General features: G+C 31.8%; 1 pseudogene; it reads right to left on the bottom strand.

Moving 5' to 3' along the window:
* Positions 1-522: 522 nt before the first annotated feature.
* On the bottom strand, positions 523-4,288 carry LOC126693765 (short integuments 2, mitochondrial-like; annotated as a pseudogene).
* Between the last annotated feature and the right edge of the window lie 1,689 nt (positions 4,289-5,977).

The following is a 5,977-nucleotide window of genomic DNA, read 5'->3' as shown; positions in this document are numbered from 1 at the left end:
GCATTTTGTATTTTATGTAAAAATAAATATTTATGTCATTGTAATTCAAAGTAAGATGTGTAAATAAATAAATGTGTTACGTGTATACTACCCTATCTACATTCTTGTGTATAAAGTTGAGAGATCCATGGATTAATATGTTCAAGCATTTGTTCTTACATTCATGTTTTATGATTCTTTTTGGTAGGCACTAAGGACTTTGTGGTATAACAAGCTTAGTTACTTAGAAATGTGGGGTATAACAAACATTGAATAGAGTGATATTTGAATCTAAAATTATAAGTTTTCAGTTCTATAGAAAGTATTAACAAAAGAACATTACTGTCACAAATAACCAAAAAGTTCTTCATCCTTCCTAAAAGCCATCAACTAAAGATAAAAACCCCAAATTATTTTGTCTGAACTTACTGTTCATCTGTTTCAAATTAAGCATGCCATATCTTAAGTAATTGTTCATTGACTCTGTCTGCCTAGCATATGCCCACATTTCTAGATTTACATTCTCCTTTCTTTTCCCTGGTCATTAAAAGCCCCTTTCATACAGTAAGCAAAACAGAATAACTTCATTGAATGTCCATAACCAACAAGTAAAATATGTTATCGAAACTTAAGCTCACTATAAATCATTCATGACCAGAAAATATGTTATCAAAACTTAATCTTCATTCTTGATAAGAAAATTAACTGTCACAACAACAACAACAAAAATCCTGATCTGATTATTTTCCATCCAGTAAGAAAAACAAAATTGGTGTCATACCCGTGTAATAACTCAACGATAAGACTTATCACGAAATTCATTCAGTTCTATGTCGACCTTAGAATAATTTTTCTTATGCCCATAGTTAAGTTTGTCTCCTTTCAGACTTGTCATGTACCAAAAAGTTTGAAAATACTTTGGGTCATCCTGGATAAAATGATTAAATGAGAGCAATCCTAAATTAACTCAATGTAAAGCATATCAAAGTCATTTGGCGGCTTCGTCCTTTTTGGCCAAAGATCTTTAAGATTATACTCATGTTTTTCCTTAGAATCATATCGAATCCCTTCTATGAAGAGGAGTGTCACTTGAGTATTTAAAATTGCCAGCAAGTATTGTGCAATTCGCTCCTCACCTACCACTGAATCTTTTACAGACCCTTCATGTGCATTTAAGAATTTGGTAAGCTTTATCTGATAGAATAAGGAGTACGATGTGACAAAAGTAATTTCATGTTGACTTGAACAACTCCCCCCAACCCCCAAAAAAACCACATATACCGAAGCTGAATCCAATTTCTTTATTGCAACCAAATCAGCTCAAGTTGAGTAGTCTATGACTTCTCTTAATCGTGATTGTGGAGTCACTCATTTTTGAATGTTTACAACACTAATCTTTCAAGCAAGATTAGCACATCTTAAACTAAAAAAGCATGCAGGTAGCTGTGTGTATATGTTTGTGCACATTCACATGTGTACTGTAAGAAATCTCACAAGAAACTAAAGAGAAATTATTTGTAAGAGAATAATACCTGCAAGAGCCAGCTACAGTTCTGTCTCTATGTCAGGGATACTTGGAACCAATACACCCGGAGTTTCTAGGACATTTATGCTAGGCTGAAGCGCAATCTGCAGCTTAACAATTCAACATCAGGAATTCAACATACATAGATGGTGAACCAAAAGAATTCAACAGCAGATCAACAACAGAGGGAGAAAAGAAACAGTAGATAGAATAAAAAAATAAGATTTTAAAAAGAAAAGGAAAGATGCAGACAATTGATGATTTAGCCTAACCTTAAAAACATGTCTTTAAATAAAGTTTATGCAACTGATTTAGTGTTCGTTTGGGAATAACTAATTTAATTTTTTGCTAAAAACTTTTTGTTAAAAGTATGCTAAAATATACTTGTTCTTTGAAAAAGTGAGAAAAAGTAAATGTGAGGCTCTAAAAAGTTTAAATTAAAAGCCAAAAAGCAAAAAACTAGCTCATAAGCTAGTCCCAAACTTGCTTCTTACAAACTTTCTTTTTTTTTTTATATAAGTAATACAATTTTGCTTATATAAAAAAAATAGCGTGGCCCAACTATACACATGAATCTATCAAATCAAAAACAGAACATAATGGTTGACTATGCAAAGCTGACATCCAGTCCAACAAGGTTCTAAAAGTAAATAATTTGAAATCAGGCATAACTCTCTCTGTATCCTCAAAATTCCAATTGTTCCTCTCTCTCCATAAGCAACCAAATCAAACAATGCAGGGGCAACCATCCACAAATTCCCATTCCAATGATGACAAAAACGACCAGGCCAGCAAGCTAACAACTCAACAACATACTTCAACATCACCCAACAAACTCCAAATAAACCAAATACCATAGACCACAATTTGGCAGTAAAACCAGATACCTAAGCCAGATAGTTTACTTTCCTATTCATGTAAACCTACAAACGCTTGCCAGCTAAAATGAAAATCAAAAGTAAAAAAAATAAATAAGAATTAGTAAGACAGCTAGCAAAATTGGGTGGGGGGTGGGGGGCAATCAACCAGTTAATATAGAATATAAATACAAAGTCATCGTAATCTAATTACCATCACTTTTTCTGTGGTCAAATAATATAACACAAGTCAGAAATAAATTCCTTGCAATCAGTTTGCTTCTCATAAAAGCAACATCAACTATATCTGTGAAAGACACATGAAACTAGAATTTCAGTCTCTCTTTACTTTCTAAGGTAATAAACCATAAAACACAGAATCTCTTCACCTTGTATCCAGCAATATCTTGAGTAACACCAGGCAGTGGGATGACAGTAGCACACATCATCTTCTCCTGCACTATGGAAGAAAACAAAAGCAGTTATTGTTCAATAAAATTTAATAAACTTCCCCATAGTTCCATTTAAAGACAATGACATTTAAACTACATAATCTAGCAAAAACATGGTAACAGCTTACTAGGAAAGCAAGACTATGCAAGTAACAGCTTACTTGGCAACGTTAGGAACACCAATCATGAAAATAAGTATAGTAGGTTCCCTCGAAATCACTTCCTTCAGCTTGAACTCCACTAGCTCAAGAAGCTTTTGGTACATGAACCATGATAAAACACCATCATCACCACACGCATTCTAAAATATTAGAGAGAGTGGACAAAGACACTGATTGACACTGACACAGACATTGAAACAGACAATATAGGACAGGACGCGAAAAAACCATAACTCTTGAAAAATTAGGACAGGATTGCTACAACAAAGAATTAATCAAATGAATAATATATCTTCATATTTATAGACATATTTTATGTTTAGTTTAAGTTTTAAAAATAAATAATTACTGTTAAAATTTTAAAAACATGTCTAAAATCAAATGAATCTTTTTTAAATAAATAAAAAAAAAATGCTAAAGTTCAATTTTAGTCTCTTGAAATTTACTTCAATTGTCAAATTAGTCCTTAAGATTTATTCTTAGTAAATTTAGTACTTCATTTTGTGAAAACGAGTTAATAATTCGGTCCAAATCTTTTAGCAAATTAAACATTGTTCATGGTTAATTTTATTAAAAATATATATAATCATCAAACAATAAGATCTATGAAATGACAACGTTTTTAGTAAAATTTATAATTTAAAATGAATGTTTAAATTGTACCATTGGCTAACAGATTTTGATGAAATGATCCTATTGACTCATTTTTTACATGGTGAGGGAATCAATTGAACTTCAACCACCCAAAAAAAAAAAATCCCCCTAACACAAAACAAAGAGGACTCGCCTGGACACTCCACGCGTATCCTCTTTTTTTTTTTTTTTTTTTTCTTCTCAAAAAAAAAAAAAAGAGGACACGCGTGGAGTGTCCAGGCGAGTCCGACACGGACACGCGTGGTTGTTAGCACGCTATATTCACTAATTACAAACCTTGTGAACAGAGGTTTTGCTATGGGCATTAATGGCGATGCAATCTTGATGATGTTTGTTAGGGTTGGCCAAGTCTTTCTTTTTTGGAGGAGAAGAAGGGAATGCGGACTTCAACGACGACACCGGCGTGTCTCTGATGGCGCGTGTGTCATTTAATGGGCCCACCACCACCACCACCACCGGCGTTGAAACCCAATTTCAATTTCAATCCCATAATCTATCTCACAAACAATAACATGTTGTATGGTTTTGCCGTTTTGGAAGGAACAATGTCTCTTTTTTTAACTTATTGAATTTTGGTGGTGGCTACTTCTTTGGTAATGGAGCTACCGGTGGATAAAGTACTGCAAAAAAAATAAAAATAAAAAATAAAAAACTGAAAATGGGCTGTCCATGGAATCGATATTGGGTTGGGCTGTAATTAAAATATAAAATAAAAACCCAGCCCCACTTCTTCACCTTGAGAAGTCTAAAATTAACTCAATTCAACCAAATTTAATGATGCAAAATAGGCCAACAAATTTTAGTGTTGACTCTTGAGTCATGACTTTTACTTGTATTGAATTCAAATTTGCTGATATATTTTTAAATTTTGAATCATTAAACAAATCAAGGTAAAATTTGTTTTTTTAGAAGAGCACAAAAGAGTGTACCATACTCTAACAACAAGAAATTTAAGCTCAAGCAAATCAATAAAGGGCAAAAGTCTCATTTGTCCCTCACTTGAGTGTGTTTGGGGAAAGATGTCCATTGATTCTTTTTTTTCTTTTTTTTTTTAAAAATTAATTTTATGTCACCAGTTTATAGTTTTCCTCTAAATAAAAGGAGGTCATAGTCTATGCTATTTTTTTAAAAAAAAATTATAGAGTTTCAACCTATAAAAACCGATTTATGTAAGCGAGGATTGAGACCTAAATTTCTTATTCAATCATCAAAAACTTTATTAGTTGAGCTAACTGAAACCCATAAAGAGGTTTTCATTAAATTTTCACTTTGTTACTAATTCTTTTGAGATTAAGCCTAATCTTTCAAATTTGAACTAAACCTTATTTTTTTAATCTTAACTTGTAGAGGAAGGGGAAAGGGGAAAGAGCAGCACTCATTTAGAAAGACTTTTAACCACACAGCACTTCCAAAAGGGATCTATATCAAACTAACTAATTAAAAATAAATAAAAAAAACTCAAAATATTTATAAAAAAAATGCATATATTTTTCAAAATATTAATAGCATAGATTGAGTTGGATTTTGTATTAAAATTTTGCTAATTTGAACCTAATTCAATTCTTTTTTTTAAGGGGGGGGGGGGGGAAGCAATTTAATCTATAACCCACAAAAAAACCAATTTGAAATGGCATATTAAGTTTTTTTTTTTTTTTTTTGAGAATCAAATGGCATATTAAGTTGGATTAGGTTAAGTATGTCGAATTGGTGGGATCAATGCATACCTTTATGACGATCATTTTCATTTTTAAGATAACTATCAAAAATGTAATTAACTTGTTTTTAAGAATTTAGTAATAACGTCGATAAATCTAATAGTAAGTGGACCAAATTAGTAATTTAATTCTTAATCAATAATTTATATAATACATTATTAAATAAACAATACTAGTTACCGATAAAATATTTATAAAAAAAACAACAATACATTTATGAATAGGTAAGAAGACCACAACTTTTTTATAAGTAATTTGAGAGATGTGTCACTTATATTTGTCTGTTTACAAATGTGATCTTTCAAGCAAGATTTAGCATTCCTTAAACTTAAAAAGCATTCCTTAAACTTATTTTTGTGCGTATTAATCATAGAGAAGTCTCTTAAGAAACTAAAGAGAAATTATTTGCAAGAGGATGATACCTACAAGAGCTAGCTTTAATCCTGTCTCTATGTCAGGGATAGTTGGAACCATTAATACACCCGGAGTGTCTAGGACATATATGCTAGGCTAATGCGCAATCTGCAGCTTAACAATTCAATGTCAATGAGCAAAATAGGGGGAGGGGGTGAATCAATCAATTAAGCCAGAAATATAACACAAGTCATTGTAATCCCCTTCACCTTATCTGTGG

This window comes from Quercus robur, chromosome 7 (assembly GCF_932294415.1).
Source record: "Quercus robur chromosome 7, dhQueRobu3.1, whole genome shotgun sequence".
NCBI classification, from domain to species: domain Eukaryota; kingdom Viridiplantae; phylum Streptophyta; class Magnoliopsida; order Fagales; family Fagaceae; genus Quercus; species Quercus robur.
The sequence above is the reverse complement of the archived record's forward strand: the minus strand, read 5'-3'. Positions and strand labels throughout refer to the sequence as shown.